The sequence below is a fragment of the Mauremys mutica genome, chromosome 3, assembly GCF_020497125.1.
Source record: "Mauremys mutica isolate MM-2020 ecotype Southern chromosome 3, ASM2049712v1, whole genome shotgun sequence".
In the NCBI taxonomy this organism is placed as follows: Eukaryota; Metazoa; Chordata; order Testudines; family Geoemydidae; genus Mauremys; species Mauremys mutica.
The window spans coordinates 36,527,133-36,551,082 of record NC_059074.1 but is presented as its reverse complement, the minus strand read 5'-3'; the positions used below and the strand labels follow the sequence as shown (position 1 = coordinate 36,551,082).

Below are 23,950 nucleotides of genomic sequence, written 5' to 3'. Positions count from 1 at the left end.
CAAACACAAGCAAGCGATAGGCATACTCAGTTTGGAGAAATATCAGGTATGTGAAGATGGGAGTATTAAATAAGTTAGACAGAGAAGATTGCTCCAAAAGGGGTGTTATTTCCTGTCATGTCTGAGTAAACTGGCTGTGAGCTCAGGGAGGTACACACAAAGCTGCAGAACAGAGCACTCAGCCCTAACCTGCAGCACTGTACCCTGCACATTACTGTTCTACCATTGCTATCATTATTTATACAGCACTAAAAGCACATTAGGTGCCTTACAGACATGCAGGAAGATTGTAGGCTTGCAAGAGGAATCACTAATGTGACCCATTTCTTGCCCCACCATGAACTCACCACCTCCACAACCTATGCAAAACCCCACGGCAAAGAGAGACTATGTTGAGCTCCTACAGCACTATTGAATCCCCTGCTCCTCACTGCCTTCCCCAAACATTTTGAAACACAGTATTTCTGTTGCATTTCAGACCCATGGAGGTAGCCATAGGATTTGGTCTTGAATTGTTCAAGTGGTGTTGTTTGATTAATTGATCAAATTATATCACTTTAATGCTGCTGGGGGTTTTGAACCAAAATATGGAATAGTTTCTGAGTATAAAATATAGTGAAGTATATACTTTAAAGAAATAATTGTTGAATGCTTCCCTCAGATTGTCAGTCAAACAATCATGTGTTATCACATTTAAATTATGCTACTCACTGAAAATATTTTGATGACCTAATTTCCCCATATAGTCCATTTTATTTTAAAAAAGAGCAATGACTTCTATTCTCCCTATAAAAATCTGTAGTTTTTATTTGAACATAATATGTGTAGACATTAATTTATATAAATAGTAATACCTCCTTTAGCATTTTTCCCTTAGCTCTAATCAGCCAGGCTCTCTCTGTGTCAGGTATTCCTGTGCTATTTTTTCTCCACTGGCCATTTATCTTCCATATATTTAATGGTGTATGTGATAAACTTTAGATTAAAGCAGCATATTATTGCTTGAAATGCAGAACTTTGGTTAATGTAGAAGTATTATTAATATTTTTTATTCTCTATAAAGATGTTCTTTGGAGCCACATAATTTGCCTGCTATAGTCAGATACATGTTTAGAAGAGAAAAATATGATGATAGAATCATAGAAATGCAGGACTCTAATTTTAGTTTGTGATCTACAATAACCCTCAGATCTTTTTCTGCAGTACTCCTTCTTAGGCAGTCAGTTCCCATTTTGTATTTGTGCAATTGATTATTCCTTCTTAAGTGTAGTACTTGGCATTTGTCCTTATTGAATTTCATCCTATTTATTTCAGACCACTTATCCAGTTTGTCACGGTCATTTTGAATTCTAATCCTATCCCACAAAGTGCCTGCAACCCCTCCCAGCTTGGTATCATCCACCAACTTTATATGTGTACGCTCTATACCATTATCCAAATCATTTGCAAAGCTATTGAATAGAACTGGACATAAGACAGATCCCTGCAGGACCCCAGTCAGTGTGCCCTTCCAGCTCAATTGTGAACCATTGAACCTCTGGGTAAGCTTTTCCGACCAGTTGTGCATCCACTTTATAGTAGGTTCATCTAGGCCAGGGGTAGGCAACCTATGGCACGCATGCCAAAGGCGGCACGTGAGCTGATTTTTGTGGTACTCACGCTGTTTGGGTCCTGGCCACCAGTCCAGGGGGCTCTGCATTTTAATTTAATTGACACTTCTTAAACATTTTAAAAACCTTATTTACTTTACATACAACAATAGTTTAGTTATACATTATAGACTTATAGAAAGAGACCTTCTAAAAACATTAAAATGTATTACTGGCACGCAAAGCCTTAATTAGAGTGAATAAATGAAGACTCGGCACACCACTTCTGAAAGGTTGCTGAACCCTCATCTAGGCTGTATTTCCCTAGTTAGTTTGTTCAGGAGAAGATCATGTGAAACAGTATCAAAAGCCTTACTGAAGTCAAGATCTATAACATCTACAGCTTTCCCTTATCCCCTTGATAATTTCTTGTGAATAACTTCTACGGACTGATCTTAAGGATACATGCAAACCAAGGTAGAGGTATGGATTTAGTCAATAAGTTTAAATACTTTCCCTGAAACATTGAAAAATACTGTTTAGCTACGTGCTAGTAGCCAGCCAGTGTAGGACTTATATCTGAGTACCTGTTTCCCCTAAAAGATAACATACATTGTTTACTGTAACAATGAAAATTAAAGATCACATGTGATGGTTTTATGTAAAAAGAAACAGTGCACAGGCAGGGAGTTTAGACTTCTGTAGTCAATTGGTGTGGAAAATATCCATTTATAACAAGAATTAAAATACCTACTTTAATGGGCATCTTGTAAATAGGCTGATTCTGACATATTTGTGAAGTATATAAAAAGTGCCCTAACAAACAACTGCTCCTATTATAGCAAAAATGCTGACACACAAGATTCAGTTCCAGCAGACAAGAACCCAGAGACATTAGAATTAGGGCAGCTTGAATATAAGACGTTAGTTTAGATACACTTTCTAGTTTGAATGAAGAGGGGCTGAAACAACTCAGCCAGGCTTTGAAATAGTTAATAATAATCTTGGTGAAACATGGTCAGACGAGAGCAGGACTCCTGCCAGATGCTATTATTCCTGTCTTGACTAGAACAGTTTTACTAAATTTTACATTCAAATCAATCTTCACATAAAGTCATTGTGGTAAGGGTTAGAGGTTTAAATGCCTGCTCTGTATTTTAGGAGCAGTTTTAAAAAAAATCTTCCTAGCTTTATTTCATTGTAATTTGTGCAATTGCTTTTAATCTTGATGACTACACTTGGTTATTTCTGACCCATCGTTTCTTCTGCCAAGAATTCTAATGACCAAAAAGCTCTCCAGAAATGCAACCTAAGAGCCCCTTACTGCTACCAATGACTTCATCAGGTGTAGGCTAAGGGCCCCGGGGTCTTTGCACAGCAGTTTCACATTTCCCGTCTGAGTTAATCAATGCTGTCCTTTCTGAATTAAAGGAAATGATGCAAGACTATAACAGAAAAAAGGGTAAAAATTTATACATGAGCCTGCAGACGCTAATGCACACAATCAGCTTTATACACTTGAGTACTCCCATTGAGTTCAGTGGGAAGTTATGGCCATGGTAAGTGTTTATGGCTCAGAATCCAAATTAGGAAAGGTGAGTTATATTAAGACATTGCCTGGTCATTCAAAATTATTTCTCTGGTAATATTCTTTCTATATGAGCCAATAAAATGTTGCAATGCACTGGCAATTGAACTCCAGTCACCCATTCAAAAATATATTGGGCATTCCCGTGATCTTGTATAGAAGAGTTGGGCCCTAGCCTGAGTGTACCCTGTTAGAAACAGCTGTCAGTCAGTATGTTCCATGCGGTAGGGATTCATACACTGCTTCATAGTCTATTTAGTGCTTTCCCCCATTCTTCCCACCTTCCATGCAGCCAAATTCTGCTGCTGTTACTCAATTTGAGTAACACCTTACTCAGGCAGAGATTCTAATGGCTTCATTTCACAGAGCAAAGAACTACCTGACCTGAGTAAGGGTGGCACAATGTGGTCCTTCATGAGGAGTGCCTAGCCACCATTTTGGTTGGTCCCCAGGTTGGGGATAGGTTGAGCAAAACAACTGAGATGACCATAAATTGCACCCGGCATCCTAAAGATGAGTTGTAACAGGCTTCTAAAAATATGTGTCCAAGGATACAAAACTCTACTTGGGAGCCATTTCACACTTTGTTCCTAGAGTCATTATTGGTTCAAGAATATCACCTTTTAGTTTTTAAAATCTGTCACCACCTCCTTGAGAAGCTTGACTCTGAGAATTAATACTTATAAGGAAGAAAACTGCTAGGAAGTTCCATGCAGAATGAAAGGATCTGTTTAAGCTTGAAGCAGCTCCACATGACTGTGCAGTCTCACTAGCACCTGACTAGAAAAGGGGATTTAGAGAGAGACACAATCACAAAGGCCTTGTTACTCTGATGTTTACATACAGGCTGACAGTACTGATGGAAGAAGCGAGTTATCACATAATCTATATCCAAGAGTAAACATAGGATAGTCTGGTTTTTCTTTTTTTTTTTTTATGGAGGATCCAGACAAGTCTGAGTTTTCAAATAAACAGAAACCAAATTGAATGAAGTGACCCCCTAAAACCAAAACAGTGTTTCTGATTAAAGTCATTAGGATAAAAGAACCTAGAGACAAATTGTGTAATAATTGCAAATTTAGGTTCTTAATACTGAAAATCCCTCTTGTCACAAATTGAAAAATGATGAGGAATTTGATGGACAAATGTTTGAATTGAGTTTTATTTTTCCAGATGTTGATCTGTGGTATCCCTACTTTTGTGGTTGTCTGTTGGCTAGGCTATGCTTTTGTGCTTAACGAATACATAAGATTTCCAAAACTGTTGTGATAACTGCCAGTTATGTTGATGTACAGCTACTGCATTAGAGCAAGATGTGGTTGTGACTCCTGTACTTAAGGTTGCATAACAGGTTCCCATTATAACCCCCAATGTTTAGTCTCTCGCATAACTTTCTGAAACTTTCTCCTTTGGGGCTGAATTTTTCTAAGCTTGGTTTCTGCATGAAGGTGAATTGCTCTTGCAAGTTTCAGCAAATAATGTTCAGATAATTTTGAATGAGAGGAGGGTAGAAAAAATGAACTTTTCCTATTATAGAAAAAATCTCGTGAATGTTTTTGAGCAGCTGTAGCACTGAAATGGCTGGTGATAGGAAGATAAAATTTAGCAGGGAAATAGTCCACAGACAGAAATGTGGTGTGTGTTTGTGTGTGTGCTCCAGCTGAAGTTGATTTTGATTTGACAAAGTTATGAGGGTTTGAAATCACAGTCCATATATGTGCAGTAGATTATGCATGCATTTTACTGCTAGGGTGTGTGTGTAATTATATAATAGTTAAATCAGATATGTAGTCAATTCCTTAGTCCCCTGAATTATTCTGATCTGGCTCAAATTAATTTCTAAATATTTCAGGGAAAACAAAAGTTTGGTGAAAGGAATCTTTCTCTGCCAATCCATAATCCTCTGTGGGCATAGGGGAATGTGCACAGGGCTGAGATCCAGGAACTCCTAACTTTACTACTGACTTTAATTCTCCATTTTTCATAATGCTTCATAATGCTATTTAATGAAGCCTCACACCACATTCCTTAAATTGAAAGGGAAAACAGATTCTGTAAATTCAACTGAATGAACCTAGTGGCATATGTGAAATGAAACACTACTCAGAATTCATTGTGTAGGGACCAACTGAGAATGAGGCCCCACTGAGTGCACTGTATAAACATAGTGTAGGAGATGGTCCCTACTCCAAAAAGCTTACAATCTACATAGACAAGCCCAATATAAGGTGGGGGAAGGAGTATAACACACAAGCAGAGTGAACAATGTGAGGATAGCAAATGTCAGGCCTGGTCTACACTACCCGTTTAAACCGAATTTAGCAGCATTAAACCGAATTAACCCTGCACCCGTCCACACAACGAAGCCCTTTATATTGATATAAAGGGCTCTTTAAACTGATTTCTGTACTTCTCCCCAATGAGGGGAGTAGCGCTGAAATCGATATTGCCATGTCGGATTAGGGTTAGTGTGGCCACAATTCGATGATATTGGCCTCTGGGCGGTATCCCACAGTGCACCATTGTGACCGCTCTGGAAAGCAATCTGAACTTGGATGCACTGGCCAGGTAGACAGGAAATGCCCTGCGAACTTTTGAATTTCATTTCCTGTTTGCCCAGTGTGGAGCTCTGATCAGCATGGGTGGCGATGCAGTCCCAAATCCAAAAAGAGCTCCAGCATGGACCATATGGGAGATACTGGATCTGATCACTGTATGGGGAGACAAATCTGTTCTATCAGAGCTCTGTTCCAGAAGACGAAATGCCAAAGTGTTTGAAAAAATGTCCAGGCTATGATAGACAGAGGCCACAGCAGGGACTCAGCACAGTGCTGCGTGACAAGCGTAACGGAAAGCCAAAGAATCAAATGGACGTTCATGGAGGGAGGGAGGGGGTATTGAGGACTCCAGCTATCCCACAGTCCCCGCAGTCTCCGAAAAGTATTTGCATTCTTGACTGAGCTCCCAATGCCTGAAGGGTCAAAAACATTTTCCTGGGTGTTTCAGGGTGTATGTCGTCAATTTACACCCTACTCCCCCCCCTGAAAGAAAAGGGAAAAAAATCGTTTCTTGCCTTTTTTCAGTGTCACCATATGTCTACTGCATGCTGCTGGTAGACGGGGTGCTGCAGCGCTGAACACCAGCATCCCCTTCCCGGTGGCAGATGGTGCAAAATGACTGGTAGCCATCGTCATCATCAGCCCATGAGTGCTTCTGGCTGGCCTTGGTGAGGTCGGCCGAGGGTGCCTGGGTAAAAATGGGAATGACTCCCGGTCATTCCCAGCAGACGGTACAGAAGGCTTGGTAACCGTCCTCATCATAACAGCTGGAGGCTGAGCTCCATCAGACACCCCCACCCCTTTCATGTCTAAAGATGATTCTTTACTCCCTGGACTATCATAGCAGTGGGAGGCTGCCTCTCCCTCATTTTATCTCACTAAAAACTCAGTGTTTCTTATTCCTGCATTCTTTATTACTTCATCACACAAATGGGGGGACACTGCCATGGTAGCCCAGGAGGGTTGGGGGAGGAGGGAAGCAACGGGTGGGCTTGTTGCAGGGGCACCCCCTAGAATGGCATGCAGCTCATCATTCCTGCGGGATCTCTGGGGCTCTGACCCGGAGCGGCTGTGCTCTCTGGTTCTCTAGTAGACTTGCCCCACATTCTAGGCAGGACTGACTCTATTTTTAGACAAAACATAAAGAAGGGAATGACCCAGGGAGTCATTCCCATTTTTGTCCATCCGCCCCCGGCCGACCTCAGCGAGGTCAGCCAGGAGCACCCATGACAGCAGCAGACGGTACAAAAGGATTGATAACCGTCATCACCAATTTCCAATTGCAAACGGTGCAAAATGACTGATAACCATCATCTCATCGCCAATTTACAATGGCAGACGGTGCAATGGGGTGGTAACCATCTCTGCTACCTTGCAAAGGCAAATGAATGCTGCTGTGTAGCATTGCAGTACCGTGTCTGTCAGCAGCATCCCGTACACATACGGTGACAGTGACAAAAGGCAAAACAGGCTCCATGGTTGCCATGCCATGGCATCTGCCAGGGCAATCCAGGGAAAAAGGGCGCGAAATGATTGTCTGCCGTTGCTTTCATGGAGGAAGGATTGAGTGACAACATTTACCCAGAATCACCCATGAGACTGATGGGGCAAAAACATGCATTGGGATCTCAACCTAGAATTCCAATGGGCGGGGGAGACTGCGGGAACTATGGGATAGCTACCCACAGTGCAACGCTCCGGAAATCGACGCTAGCCTGGGTACATGGATGCACACTGCCGAATTAATGTGCTTAGTGTGGCCGCGTGCACTCGACTTTATACAATCTGTTTTAAAAAACCGGTTTCTGTAAAATCGTAATAATCCCGTAGTGTAGACATACCCTCATGTTACTCAACTATGTTTTGTTTTGGTTGGTTTTTTGGATGGGTTTAATTTGGAGGGGATCAGCTATATGGAAAAAAAAGGAAAGACATGATGGGGTATACAAACCCCACACTGGGACAGGAGAGGTTAAAAGACAATACTGGACCTAGCTAGCCTCACCCCTCCAACCCTGCAGAGCATGTTCTAATGGGACAGAGTTTAAAAAGGGAGCAACACAGCTCAGAAGGGATGAGGTTGGGAAAGAGTGCAGACCTACCCTGCAGGCTCCTGCCAAAGGGGCTAGCCACGCCTCCCTGATGCACCAGGACTGTTTGGGGCTGATGGTTTGATTTGGTTTCCTTTCTATTTTTTCTTTATCCTTATCTGGAACCAGAAGCAGAGAGAGCAGCAGTAGGAAATGACCCAGGGAGAATAGCACAGTGGAGTCCACCCCCAGGGGCAGGGCCATCTCCAGGCACCAGCAGAGGAAGCACATGCCTGGGGCGGCACATGCTAAGGGGTGGCATTCTGCCCATTCTTGGGGCAGCACAGTCCGGACAGTTTTTTGTTTGTTTGTTTGCTTTGGCAGTTCGGGCGGCATTTTTTTTTCTTGGGGTGGCAAAAATGGTAGAGCCGGCCCTGCCCAGGGGTCAGCACTCCTGACGCTCCTTGGGACCTAAGTCAGAGCCCAGTAGAGTGGGAGGGCCCAGGATCACCTACCCCTGACTGAGTGGATGCTAACCACTAGGTCACCTAGCCCACTAAGGACCCTATTACAGAAAGGAAGAAGGATGATGGGGACAGTACAAGTGAGAAGAGGGATGGGACACAGATGGAGGATGTGAAGTGAAGTTGTGGAGTGAAGCTAAACTGAAGAGATTCAGAAGGAGGGGTTTGGAGCAAACGGACAATGAGCACTGGGCACAAAGTCCAGTTAAAACTGTAGAAAATATTCTGACATCAGAGTCCGACTATCCCTAGTTAAACTGCTTCTACAGCTGCTCCTTAAGTCTCAGCTGGCTCCTCCTTGCAGTTTCTCCTCTTCCAACCTCACATTGCAGAGTGGGACAGCATGGGAATATTTTTGGGAGCATATAGCTATGTATCAGCAACAAGGAATGCAGCCATGAAAACATTTTAACATTTTGTCCCTGGGATTCTCAATTGCTAAAGGTACTCTGGGATTATAATCTATCCTGAGGAAGGTTGCAAAAGGTAATGAGCTAAGGACCAAACAGCTGCAAAAGTGCAGACTGCAAAATACGGGGCCTGATTCTATGCACACTTACACTGGTTTTTCATCAGCATTGACATAAATGGAGTTTCTCTTGATTTACACAGCTGTAGATGAGAGCGGAATCAAATCCCCAGAGTCCTGACTCTGTGTAATAAGTGTAATAGGCAATATGTTTTAGATATCCCAGCTGCCTTCCCATATCCAACCACTAGCTCCCAAATAAAGAGTCTGTGGTAAGAATACCTCTCAACACAGGAATATATTTAAAGGAAATAAATATTCATTTTGATTTGGTAAATTAGTGGAGTTTACTTTTTCAGTATTTCCTTATTAAAGCATTTTTTCTTTGCTATATTTTAATATTTCAAAGCTTGATTCACTTTTTTTGAATATTTTATGCTTATAAATATTTAGCCAATAGTTTTGCTGGATTGAAAACAAATGTATACATTGTTGTTCTTCCCTTCCCTGGCAGTTGCTGCGTGTAATCTCTGGAGTAGTAACTGGGAAATCTAAATCCAATTTGAGTGTCTTTGCACCCTCTTGGACAGAACTCTGGAAAATAGCCCATTAGCCTTTTATCCAAGTAATATAAGGGTTAAATCGATGGTAGCCATTCTAGTATATATTAAATCCTTCACATGAGAATATGTCTTGATTTCTTTCTTGACAGTATGGTTAGTAACTCTAACATGAGAGCAAGATTATGCTGTTGCCCCACTTTCTTAGCTGATAGTACTGCAAAGTGGGCTGTAACCCACAAAAGCTTATGCTCAAATAAATTTGTTAGTTTCTAAGGTGCCACAAGTACTCCTGTTCTTTTTGCGGATACAGACTAACATGGCTGCTACTCTGAAACCTATTATTAAGGTTACCTGACACATCCCATTATAAGACTCTGTTTTCAGTTTAGCTTGGTCAAACTTTAACCACTTGAACTGAATTTTTCCATGCCTGGTGTCTGCCTCATAGTGGTGAGGGTTTTTTTTTTTTTTGCCAGAAATATTCCTGAAGTTGGAAGTTCCACATTTAAATAGAATCTAACAAGATTTAAGTATGTTCCAAGTCTCTCCTAGCTTTTGGCTGTTAACCTTGGATTCAGACCCAAGTTTTGCTCTGGGAATCTGGATTTAGGTCTATGTCTGAGTGTTTTAGAAACTTGTATAGGATGAAAATTATGTATTTTAGTTTAGAATTTTAGTCTTTGGAATCCTTTAGTATGGAGGGTCCCTCTATTAAAATAAAATATTGTTATAATTTCTAGAAAGAGGCTTTGTTAATGTACTGTTGGTTCTAATGAAGATGCAGAAATTCAGACAGGCATCTATTGCAAGATACAGAACTTTGTTACTTTATAGCTGTGTAAGGTTTCAGTTAGTGCCCTGATAGGTATGATACCTTTTTCTCAAAGATTCTGTATATACTACATGTTACTGAAGTGTTTTTACAAATTAAGGTAGATATTTACTTTTGTTGGTACAATTTCTCATATCAGTAAGCCAGGTACCTTAGGTGCCATGGATGAAATACTGCTGATGGGGCCAGGATTTCACCCCAGGAATCCAGCTGTGCAGCACACAGAAAGAACTATAAACATCCTTGTAGCGCGGTGATCACCCGCTCCTGTCCACGAGGGGTTAAAAGTAGCCCTGGGGAGGGCTGTGGCTGGAAGAAAGCAGCTATTAGGCTGCTTGGGGAAGCAGCTGCAGCTGGGCCATGCTCTGATCAGGCTGAGGCTGGCTTAATAAGGGCTCAGCTGGCCCTTATAAGAGGGAAATGGGCCAGGAGCAAGCAGTCTCCCTCTAGCTGAGGAGGGAGATGGATCTAGCTGCTTGAGTGCTAAAGGGTACTGGAGTGAGGCAGGGCTGGGGAAAGGCTAGAGGAACTGGGGAGCTCTGGGCTAGCAACTCCCCAGGCTGCAGGGACTTGTACAAGGCCCCTGGAGGTACTGGGTTGCAGGGAAAGGCAGCAGGTCAAAACCTCCCTTGCCTATGATGACTGGCTTATACAGACTGCAGTAGCCCCCAGTGAAAGGGGGCTAGATGGTGACTGGCAGTAGCCCATAGGCTGAGGCAAGGTGGGGATAGAGGGTGGGGGTTCCCTGGGGAGGGGAGACCCAGATCTGTGGGGTATTGCCTGGAGGGGCATCACCCCATGTAAAAGGGCACTGGAGTCCAGGGAGGGACACCAGTCTGCAGAGGGTGCTCTGGAGACTAGATGAGCTAATTCCCTGAGATGACCAGCAGGAGGTGCTGCAGGGGTGAGTCTCGCTCCCTGTTACAATCCTCTAAAAATGACTCTTGATAGGTCTGTAGAGTTGCAGGATCTTGGCCCATTAACCAATCATCAGAGCAGGACATGCCCAATAGGCCATTGTAATGATTATGGGGAATATTTTGCATTCAGGGGAAAAGGGAAACATTTCTCTATCATGTTCCTTTAAAAATGGCAGCTGGTTCTAGCTGCTCAAATGCTGGTTAGTAGTAATCCCAGGGAAGACAAATTATTATTTTACCTAACATGAGGTTCTGATACTCATCTGGCATCTTTGAGAGAATCACCTGCCCTTTGCTCACTAATCCACTGCCTCTGGGCTATTTCTATAACATTCCAAGCAGCCACCTTTTTTTAAAGCAACCTGCTAGATAAATCTTTTTCTCCAAAGATAAAAAGGCTATAAAAAAACCACTAGACTACTTAGTCTTCCCACCTTCTTCTAAAGCCATCAATCTCTAATCAGGAATTAACCACATATCTCAGCCTCTGCTATTTACTTTCACAAATACCTTAAGATATGTTATGAGTTTAGACCCAACCCTGTTTGCCTAAAGGGGCAAACTGTTCTTCAACACAAAATTATGGCTGTTAACTCCTCTTGATTTGAAATCCTATCAGCAAGGAGCATTAAAGGACTTACTTTTAACTATGCAGGTAGTGTCCCACTTGTAGATGTCATTCCCCATTCATTGTAAACATACCACACCCCTGGTAATAAACCTTTATAGATTGTGGAGGATTTCCATGCCTGTTTAAAAGGATATTTGATAAGTATGCTTGACTCCTTTTGGAAATTTATTGGGAGTACTGAATCCCCAGATTTTGTACCATTACGCTGCTTTGTGAACCAGAGGTAGGCTGGGTATTTTGACTCAGTTCATTTTATTTCTTAAGTACTGGTCCTTGCTGTCATAGCTACATGGCTAACTGCATCTCTGTCCCCTTTCTGATCCCTGAGTGAATCATAGACTCTCAGGGTTGGAAGGGACCTCAGGAGGTCATCTAGTCCAACCCCCACATCTAGTGCACCTCTTCACATGTCAGGCCTTGTGCCTTTACCTGTCTGTGACATACCGGGGTACAATCCAGACTAGTGATATCACCCCTGCCCTGAATCCTTGGGTGCTCCACAATGCCTTGCTGTAGTAACTCCCACCTGGGCTGCTCACAAACAGCCTTCCTGATTGTCTGTGTGTATGCCAGCTACAGCCTGGCTCTCACTAGTCTCAGTTATACTGCAGGGTGATCCCAACACACCCCCAGTCTCAGATCTTCCCCAAGAAATGTATGTCCTGTACTGCCCAATCCTCTCCTGGACAGTACAAATATATTAAGTCTATTATTCCTTTAAGGGAATAATATGCCTGCTTATCTTAAGTAGTTACCCAGATCCTTCAATTTAAACACACTGGATTAGATAAAACAAGTTTATTAACGACAAAGATTTTAAATGATATAAGTAATGAGGCATAACAGTCAGAAATGGTGACAAGAAAAATAAAGAGAAAACATTTACTAATATCTACCTAAGAAACTATTTTAGTTGCAAAGCAGACTTTCTCACCACATGTGCCAGCATATTACTGACCAAACTTTCAGGTCAGAACTCCTCCCCCAGAGTCCAACAGCTGTTTCCTTGTCTTTTCAGGCATAGAGAATGAGATGGGCAGGTGGTGAGAGAGGGGGAGAGGGGTATCTTATGGTTTTTGCTCCTGCTTTTTATAGTTCCAGTCCCTCTCTTGAAAAACATTTCCAGCTGAGAACCGAGAGACAAAGTCTGTGTGGAAGCTAGCTTATCTTGATTCATTTTTACCCTTCCTGCTTGCTTTCCCCAATGATCCTCTGTTACACACATATTCATATAGTGGGCTTCCCAATAACCAGATCAGACTGTAGGCAAAAATTATGACAATGCAACTCTAAATCCTTCATGCCTGTCATTTTGAATAATGACACTACTGGAATAACACACCCCTAAAATAAGTGTTTTCTTGGTATCATCATCAGAGGCCATGTTTACTCTTTTGATTTTACAGAAGCTAACACAATGGGATCCTGAGGTAAGTCTCTGGGTACCCTTTTTTTGAATTATAAATATAATTACACACAAAAAGAACATTATCAAGGTTGTTGGAGAATAAAGGACTCTAAATTTAGAAAATGCCAAAATTAAGGTGGCCCATAGAACCTTAATTCAGCCCTCTTGTACATAGGCATTATGATTCAGTCGTTCATTACACGCTCACATACTATTTTTTCCCCAAAGAATCCCTGCCTCATTCAGTGCACAGGATGGAGCTGCTTTGGGGATGAATCAAGGTCTTATAGTGAAGAAGATTTGTCTCTAGGGCCCCCACTTCATTTGTTGTAGAAGCTGAAAGTTGTACAGTGAATGAGGCAGGGGATTTCAAGAGCAGAAAGGATGGTCTCATAGTTAAGGCAGTTGAATGCTGCCCTGGAGAACTGGATTCTATCCCTGCCTCTGCCAATTAGCTCCTGTGTGATGCTATTTAAGCACTTAGACCAAACTTTTCACTGTGTTCCATATTTTCTGAATGCCTTACTTTAGACACTGAGATTTGATTTGCAGAAGAGCTGTGAGTCAAAGTGAGCTGTGCTTTGAACATATAAAGTGCTACACAATGCTACATGCTCTAAAAAAATCAAGTCCCAGGTGTCTCATATTGGGCATTCAAAATTAGTGAATACTCTTCACCGTTATCTTTGTGCTTTGCCCCTTCATCTTTAAAGTGGGGATAATACCATCCCCTCTTTTTGTAGGGGTGCTGTGAAAATAACTGTAGCCATGTTTGTGAAGCACTACACATGAGGTGATTAATGTCTGTCTTTAGAGCAGCGTTTTGAATAGTGTTCAATAAATCCATAGGACCACACATTGAACAATAAGAAAACAAAATATTGAATAGTTCATTCAGTGACCACTATCCATCCTGTGCACTCAATGAGGAAGGGGTCCTGTGGAAAAAATAGTAGGCGAACATGTAATTAAGACTGTATCACAATGCATTCACGCAAGGGAGCAAATCAAGTCTACATAGGAAAGCTGTCTCCACTCTCCGGCTTCTCATGTGAATCCCAATCTCTTTGCTCAGGAAAGTCTTAGCTTCACTCTTCCAGTCTCCCTACCCAGTTTCTCCCCTCATGTTCAGTGTCAATCTCCACCCCCTCTCTCAGTCCCAGTCTCCTTGCCCAGCCATTCTCAGGTGCCCCCTTCCACCTCCTCAGCTAATATGCATCTCTCCTTCCTACCCCCACGCGCCCTCCAATCTTTTCCCTCTCTCTCACTTTCCCAGCTCTTTATCCAGTCTCTTTGCCCAACAAATCCCAGTTCTCCCTCTGCACCCCAGCTCCTCATGAAATTTGTCTCCTGCTCCCCCTACCCCACCGGTTCCTAGCCCCATCAGTCCCAGACTTCACCCTCCCTCAGCTTCTTGTCCCAATCTATTCCTCCTCCTCCCCTTTGTCAGCCTCTTGTCCCATTTTCTTTCAAATCCATCAATTTCATTCTCCATGATGACCAAGCAGCAACATGGTTGACAGTAGATTGGAAAGCAAGAATTCCATTTTGCAAAAAATGTTCAGGTTTTGACATTTGTTTTTGTTCTGTATCAGGGGAAAAAAAACTGGACCTTTCAAAAATTTTCATAGGGAAAAAACATACAGATGAGAGAGAGACTTTGACTTTTTAAAAACAATTTAAATAAAACCAGTACTAAAATCAGTCCGGAAACACAGTAAAAACAAGAAAATAAACTACACATTCAAAACCAATTGCCCAGCCCGAACAATAAAAAGTGCATTTCCAGTAGCCTGCTACTGAATGAAGGGAGCCAAATCACTTTTAAGAGTATAACAGAGAGCGAAAGCGCAACACTGCTGTATATCCAATAGTCCAGGGCACTCAGCTGACATGTGGGTGACCCTGTTTCAAGTCTCTACTCTGCTTGATTAGTTCCCTAAACACTGGGCTGCAGAGTCAGTTTTTCTTGTTGAAGCTCTGCCACTTTATATACACAATTAATGTCAATAGTGCTTGAGAGAGACTGACTGTATAGCTCAGTAGTTGGGGCACTCAGCTGGGATGTGGGAGACACTGTTTCAAGTTTCTGATCCAAATCAGCCAGAGAAGGAACTTGAAGTAGGCCTGAACCACTGGGGTGGGAATCTTTACATTCCTCTTTACCCTGCCCCTAAATTCCATCCTGAACCTTTCAGATAAAAGTTTAGTCAAAACTGATCCAATTTCTATGAAAAGTTTTGCTTTTGACATCAACATTTTTCACCAAAAAAATTTCCAACGGTCTCTACTTGAGAATACTCTGTTCCAGTGCCTGACCCAGCTCAGAACTACGATTGCAGGGAAGCCCTGCTAAGCCCTGGGTGGAGCATGCTCTATGTGCACAGAATTTTCAAGGAACTGAGCTGTGAAGTTCTAGCAAGTCTACACTGATCATGTGCAAACTGATTTTTTTTTGAAAGGCTTATAACTTGGCCAGTTTGGGGCAGATATCCACAGGGAGAGCAAAGGGCATCTCTCTCTAACGTAAAGGGCACACCTGCCAAATTTCAAGTCCTGCTGCTCGGGGGGGGAAGGGTATTATAGCATTTCAAAGAATAGGTCACCAGAATTTTTTAACATGGGCAAACCACATTTTTTCCTAGTCTCATTCTAACAAATGGCTGGACCATTTTGGCTTAAATTTTCCAGAATATTTCAGTCTGTCTCAGGCATGGAAAATTTCAGACCAAATGGTTAAAGTCTGGCAAAGTTATTAGCAACTGATCTTATAATGGGAAGTGTTGGGTAACACTATTTATGTGCATTATTACCAGTTCCTCCTATAATAATAAAATTGACCTCTTTGCATCTACCTGACTTTCCTTCCTGTTGTATGTTAGGCAGTTGTGGATTCACCTAGTTTTATGTTAAGTTAAATAATAATGTAACAGAGGTAATTCACAATGTTTTCTGAGCAATTAAAGTCTGAATTCTGCAAATAGGTTCATGCAGGCACTGTTCATTCCAGTGAGGTTCTATGTAGGAGCACTGTCCCTCTTGTGCACACCTCATTCTAAGTGCATGGCCTTAGATTGTATAAGGACCTTTGGGAAGGGACTGTGTTTTAATATATCTGTCTCCTGACTGAGGTTCCTGGAAGCAACTATAGCACAAATTGCTAACAATAGGCATGACTTAACCATTGTTGAAAGTTTACTCCAGAGCACAAAAAGAAGTAAAACATTTTTGAAAACTGATGTGTAACTAGAAGGATCTCCACCACTTAATGCTTGCAGGCAGAGTGGAATGCCACACTTTGACAGTGAAATTAACAGTGCTTTTCTATTTGAATTTAAAGATCCCATCCATTTAATCTGTCTTTACAGTGCTGAGATAGGGTCTAATGTATATGTAAATGCTTTGCATAAAGGATCACATCTAGGCTTTTTGCTTTGAAAGGAATAGATATCTCGACATTGCAGTAGAACAATAGCTTTCATTAAACACTTAATAGTATCTTGAAAATACTAATTACTCCAGTCCCAATCATGTATTACTCAATTACTTTATTTTAATAACATACAAAATTATCTCTTCTAGCAGAAGACTTAAAATATCCATCCTAAATATGCCTATGGCATAATGCAATATATACTTACAGGTATATAAGTCTTTCAGAGCCTGATCATACAAACAATTAACACGGGGGAGTCATCTCATTGACTTCAATGGGCCTATTCATGGTTGTAAAATTAAACATGCACATAACTGCTTGCAGGATAAGGGATGTACTTTTCTTAATCCATGAATGACAGCAACTGATACTATTTTTGTAATATTTAAAGACAAATGGAAATGATCACCCTTTTAATTATTACAGAAAATGGTCTACAAGTTTTTGAAAATGTGGTTATCTTCATTGAGTAGGGAGTTTGGATTACTGGTGAGCAAACCACAAAACATTGGATAGTTCAGTTCTCTGATTAATCTAGACCAGTGGTTCTCAACCAGGGGTACAGATACCGCCGGGGGTATGCAGAGGTCTACCAAAGGGTACATCAACTCATTTAGATATTTGTCTAGTTTTATAGCAGGCTACATAAAAAGCACTAGTGAAGTCAGTACAAACTAAAATTTCATATAGACAATGAGTTGTTTCTATGGCTCTGTAGACTATGCACTGAAATGTAAGTACAATATTTATATTCCAATTATTTATTTTATAATTATATGGTAAAAATGAGGAAGTAAGACATTTTTCAGCAATAGTGGGCTGTGACACTTTTGTACTTTTATGTCTGATTTTGTAAGCAAGTAGTTTTTAAGTGAGGTGAAACTTGAGGTACGCAAGACAAATCAGACTCCTAAAAGGGGTACAGTAGTCTGAAAAGGTTGAGAGCCACTGATCTAGACCTTTTTGCTTTGTCAACTGTGCTAAGAATCACACTAGTACAAGTTGTCTTGGGAGACTTGTGCTATTTCCTAATCGAGTAGATTCAGATATACTGAAAATAGCCTTTCTATTGTTCTGTCTGTTGTAGCCAAAACCCTAAGGGGTGTGTGTGTGTGTGTGTGTGTGGTGGGGGCTCTGAGTGAAAATGAAAAGCAAGCAAACAACCCCAAAGCAAACTGACCTTTTCGGAAGCACAAAAAGGTGAAGTTCAAGTTCAGGTGAAGTTTTGGGTCTGCTCTTCTATTATCTGAATGGATTCACTATGTGTTGTTTGGACATCTGTCCTGGATAGTACCAGTATTTTGGAACCTGTCAGCTCAGCAGCTGTTGCTGGTTCTGTTTTTTACCCTCATGCTCTAGGAGTGGTGTGGATACTCTCAAGACATTTGATACAATATCAGGAGCCAGGCATTCTAAGGAGGTCTTTCAGTGCACACTGGAAGGGACCCACAACATTGTTGCCTTTTTTGTCCCATCTAGAAGGAGAAAACTTAGCAGAGCCAGATAGTGGCCTGGAGTTTTTTGTGTGAACTTCCAGTAAGGCTTCAGAGTCCTTTCTGAGAAGAACGCCCACCGGGAGCTAACAGAGTGTAGCTGAGGCCTGGTCTACACTACGTGTTTAAACCGACTTTAGGAGCGTTAAACCGATTTAACGCCACACCCGTTCACGCTAAGAGGCCCTTTATATCGATATAAAAGGCTCTTTAAACCGGTTTCTGTACTCCTCCCCAACGAGAGGAGTAGCGCTAATATCAGTATTACCATATCGGATTAGGGTTAGTGTGGCCGCAAATCGACGGTATTGGCCTCCGGCTGGTATCCCACAGTGCACCACTGTGACCGCTCTGGACAGCAATCTGAACTCGGATGCAGTGTCCAGGTAGACAGGAAAAGCCCCGCAAACTTTTGAATATCATTTCCTGTTTGCCCAGCGTGGAGCTCCGATCAGCACGGGTGGCGATGCAGTCCCAAATCCAAAAAGAGCTCCAGCATGGACCATACGGATGTGATCGCTGTATGGGCAGACAAATCTGTTCTATCAGAGCTCCATTACAGAAGACAAAATTCAAAAGCATTTTTAAAAAATCTCCAGACAGAGGCCACAGCAGGGAGTCAGCACACTGCTGCGTGACAAGCGTAATGGAAAGCCAAAGAATCAAATGGATGCTCAGGGAGGGAGGGGGGACTGAGGACTCAAGCTATCCCACAGTTCCTGCAGTCTCCGAAAAGCATTTGCATTCTTGGCTGACCTCCCAATGCCTGTAGGGTCAAACACATTGTCCGGGGTGGTTCAGGGCATAGCTTGTCAATTTACCCCACCCCCCACCCCCAGAAGGAAAAGGGGAAAAAATCGTATCTTGACTCTTTTAAATGTCACCCTATGTGTACTGAATGCTGCTGGTAGACGCGATGCTGCGGCAGTGAACTGTACCATCCTCGCCCCCCCTCCTTGGTGGCTGATGGTACAATATGACTGAAATCCATCGTCATCATCAGCCTTGTGGCAGATGGTACAGTACAGAAGGACTGGTATCCGTCCTCATCATCAGCCCATGAGTGCTACTGCTTCCCAGTAGATGGTACAGAATGGCTGGTAACCGTCTTCATCATAGCAACAGGGGGCTGAGCTCCATCAGCCCCCGCCCTTCATGTGTAAAGAAAAGATTCTGTTCTGCCTGGACTATCATAGCAGCAGGATGCTGGGCTCCTCTCCCTCACACTGCTTAACGTCCTGTCTGGACTATCATAGCAGCTGGAGGCTGCCTTCCCCTCATTTTATCTCACTAACAAGTCACTGTTTCTTATTCCTGCATTCTTTATTATTTCATCACACAAATGGGGGGACACTGCAACGGTAGCCCAGGAAGGCTGGGGGAGGAGGGAAGCAACAGGTGGGGTTGTTGCAGGGGCACCCCCTGTGAATGCCATGCAGCTCATCATTTCTGCGGGATCTGACACGGAGCGGCTGTGCTCTCTGGTTCTCTGATACACTGGTTCTCTAGTACACTTGCCCCATACTCTAGGCAGGACTGATTCTATTTTTAGATACCATAAAGGAGGGATTGACTCAGGGAGTCATTCCCATTTTTGTCTTTTGCGCCCCCGGCCGACCTCAGCCAGGGGCACCCATGACAGCAGCAGACAGTACAGCACAGAAGGACTGGTAACCGTCATCTCATTGCCAATTTCAATGTCAGAAGACGGTACAGAATGGCTGATAACCATCTCTGCTATCATGCAAAAGCAAATGAATGCTGCTGTGTAGCACTGCTGAGTCGCCTCTGTGAGCGGCATCTAGTACACATACGGTGACAGTGACAAGAGGCAAAACAGGCTCCATGGTTGCCATGCTATGGCGTCTGCCAGGGCAATCCAGGGAAAAAGGGCGCGAAATGCTTGTCTGCCGTTGCTTTCCCAGAGGAAGGAGTGACTGACGACATTTACCCAGAACCACCCGCGACAATGATTTTTGCCCCATCAGGCACTGGGATCTCAACCCAGAATTCCAAGGGGCGAGGGAGGCTGCGGGAACTATGTGATAGCTACGGAATAGCTACCCACAGTGCAACGCTACAGAAATCGATGCTAGCCTCGGACCGTGGATGCACACCACCGAATTAATGTGCTTAGTGTGGCTGTGTGCACTCAACTTTATACAATCTGTTTTACTAAACCAGTTTATGTAAAATCGGAATAATCCCGTAGTGTAGACGTACCCTGAGTGTAGTTAGGCTCAGCACCTTAATGTGAGGCTGGAGTGCTCCTGTGGGATAAGGTGTGTGGTTTCTCTGATCAGAGCCACACTAGGGAGTTCTGAGGTGTCACAAAAGCTAACCTGTTTGCACAGTTATTTTGAGTTCTTGATTTTTAACCTTACATGGTAGGAATGCAGCAGCCAAGGAGTTTTGCCAAGTCTGTGTTGTTTTAGTTAAGCCAGAAGTCCTGAAATAAGGATGAAACCCAAGGAGGATGGGATGGATGGATATTTAAACCTCAGTCCCCTATGAATTCTTTCTATAACAGCTCAGGCCGTGGGCCTTCCACACTGGCAAATAACAGGCCACTGTCCATCTTTATCCATAACAAGTTCACTTAAACAAGAACTTTGCTGCTCGTACTGTCTTAGAGCAAAGCAACTTGGGAAACCAACTAAAATATTATAAATCACATACAAAGGGCCTTATCCTGCACAGGGATGACTGCAGGACTGGGTCAGGCTTTTCATTATTATTTATTAGTTGTATCGTGGCAGCGCTTTGGAGCTCCAGTCATTGACCAGGATCCCATTGTGCTGATAATGGGGCCCTGTGCTGTTCTCTATTTGTGATAGAGACAGCGGAGTCTGTATCTGCACAGGAGTGGAGGTGTGTTGAATGCTGTCCTCATTCCTTGGCTCTAGAGAAGCTTCTCTGTGGGGTTTCAGTTCCAGGGAGTGTGACTAATACTCTCCTTGATTCAATGTTTCTTCTTAAACCCCTGTAGGGGAAGTGGGACTGTATCAACTTTCACTGGTTTGCCTCTAAGTGTTGAGGACAACCCCTGAGGATTGATTGAAGTGGGAGTCCAAGCTAGATGTGGCTGGTGAATCTTTGGTGGCAGCAGGGCTTCAAATGGGGAGTGGGAGTGGGCACTGCTTGGCTGCTTCTGAAGGGAGAAACACCATTTCCCCCGATGGAAGAATTTCTAGGAAACTGTGAATTAGAACTTGTTTCCTCTCTCCCTTCCTGGTTTATTTTGGAATGGGTCCTAGTAATGATTTTTTGCATTAAGAGCATGGAATTCTATGGGGATTTCTTTTCACAATGTGCTTCATTATTGGTCAGATGATGAAACAATCATCACAGTGGAGATAGTCACCGACTGTCTCTTTCATGTGTTTTTGAGACTATCCACATTTCTAAAAATAAATAAATCTAAGCACTTTTAAAATCCTGGTGCTGAAAACAAAGCTTGCTTTTAGAGAGAATCCCCAATGGAATGACTTTCAGCAGAATAATGCTTTGTCTTTTTTATTGACAGGTTTTAGCTACTTTATGCCTCTCTGCTCACATCAACCTTGTTATTTTTTTACTTTACAAGAAAGCAAACAGCCTGCAAATCTTTTCCGCAGACAAGTCAATACATTTTTATACTTTCTGGTGTTTTATTTTCAGGAAAGTTCACATAGAGGGGTTGGGCATGAAGCCAGATTGCCTGGAGGTAATTCCTAGAGCTGTGGTACACTAACGACTTCTGTGAACAAATCCCTCCGAATGGTAAGCACACTGTTGCTTGTCTATTGAATTTGTATTCAGCAGAGAGAGGGCTCATGATCTGAGATGTTCTCCCCCCATGCACTGCATTCTGCTCAGATCCTATACTGGAAGAGAGTTAAGTTGGGGGAAGATGAGCATTGGTGGGAGGCTGGCTTTTTGAAGGTTTTAAAGAAGATAATACATAGTAGCATCATGCAATCAGGGATAACAGAGTGAGATCTTGTGGGTGGGACTGAAAAAAGGACATTGGTTGATCATTTAAAATTAGTATATTTAGAAGCTGGTGATCTAGCAGCTGGATGGGGGAAATGTACAAGATCATTTATATTTGATATTTTAAACATTTTCTTAATAAAAATGAGTGTGTAGACATTCCTGTGACATCTAGCAGGACTTTTATTTCCTATAAACGTTTATGTATAAAACTGTAACTGCAGAGGAACCAGACAGAGAATCTGCAGCTGCCCCTACCTGCTGGAAGCAGCCAAAGCAGGGACTGCTGCACTGGAAGGGAGGGGAGTAAAAGGGGCCCAGCTATCAGCCTGGTATCTCCGGAGCCAGAACACCATGGGGCACTAGGACTCAGATAGCATCTGCCCTCACCAGGTGGTGGTTGGGTGGAAAATTGCTGAGAAGAACCAGCCAGAGACTCCAACAGAAGCAGCCAGAGCAGGGATCTTCAGACATTCAGAGAACTTTCTACAGGTTTGATTATTCTCTGCCCTGCGGTGATTGGCTGTTGATGCCAGTCTTCTCCCTCCCTCACAGTCTCTTCATCTCAGCATCACTCTGCACCTGCACCTCCTACCGTCTTCTTCCATGCTGTATCCTCGCCCCCATCCTTCAGCATCCCTCTGTCTTCACTTTTATTAACATTAAGCTGGTATGCTCCCCAAAACACCACCACTCAGCACCCCCTCAAAAGACCCTCCCCAAACCTAGCTACACCTACCCTCCAAAACATTATGAAACTAACATGATGTTTGCTTGTCATCACAGTGATCACTTTGCTTGGTGTGTGTTATACTCTTTCCCCCATCCTGCATCTGTCTTGTCTATTTAGATTTAAGCACTTGGAGCAAGGACTGCCTGTCACTCTCTATTTGTACAGTGTCTGTCACAAAGAGGCTCCATTCTTGGTTGGTTCTTGGGCATTACCAGGGTGACCAGATGTCCCGATTTTAGAGGGACAATCCAGATATTTGGGGCTTTGTCTTATATAGGCACTTATTACCCCCTCACCCTCTGTCCCGATTTTTCATACTTGCTGTCTGGTCACCAGAGGCACTACTGTAATAAACATGATTATTAATAATATTTCATGGCATGCAGGTAGTCCCATTTGATTACAATAGTACTTCTCGTGTGTGTTAGCAGGATGATGCTCGTGGATTGCATAATGAGAAGTCTATTTATTACATCTAGCCAAGTATTGCAAACTTTTTGAAAAGTCTTGTTATGTCTCTGCCTATAAACCAGTGAAATGTGAAGTTCCACCAGGATCACTTCTTATTTCTATTGCCATCTAATTTTGGTTCAGTTTGATGTAACTGTATTTGCAGGGATGGGAACCTAATAATTTACTTTGTTTTTCTCAGTTTCTCTAAAAAGTTTGTTTGCAAAGGTTGCCCCGACAAAAAACATCATACTATAAATCCTTTACAAATAATTAGGAAAAAAATCCATTTTTCTGAATATCAACAACCAAAATATAGAAATCTCAACAATTGGCTTTGTACAAAATCTCAATGCCAGATGACTCAGCTATGATTTCTCTCTGAAAATTGCTCCTTCATGTCCAGTATAACGTTATTTTATTTCCTTCCAGTCTGGTCACACCACATGGGATGTGATGTGGTGTGTTGTGGTCTCCCTACAAAATCTTAAATCTGTTGAAGTTAAGATGCATGTTCTGTGGTCACTGCTTTAGTAAAAGATGCACTGTAGAGGAGGAAAGAGTGAGCGCTAGCAATCTTAAAAATAAAGAATTTATGTTGGAAATCAAAAGTGGGGCAAGAGCACACAATTCTACCCACATTTACTTACTTCTGTGTAGTGCATTTTGGTTTCTGCATGGTTTTTATGGCTTCATCCTCTGGTTCATGAATCTGATTTTAGGCAGCATTTGTCTATTAGCCCATCTACTG

At 42.5% G+C, this 23,950-nt stretch overlaps 1 long non-coding RNA gene across 1 annotated transcript in view; it reads left to right on the top strand.

Annotated features, from left to right (window-relative positions):
• Positions 1–22,509, top strand: part of LOC123366282 — a 28,099-nt gene extending 5,590 nt beyond the window's left edge. Inside the window, exons 2-3 of the long non-coding RNA XR_006578012.1 lie at positions 21,702–21,803; positions 22,410–22,509. This is a non-coding gene — a long non-coding RNA (uncharacterized LOC123366282). The remainder of the gene's footprint in view (positions 1–21,701; positions 21,804–22,409) is intronic.
• The last annotated feature ends 1,441 nt before the right edge of the window (positions 22,510–23,950 follow it).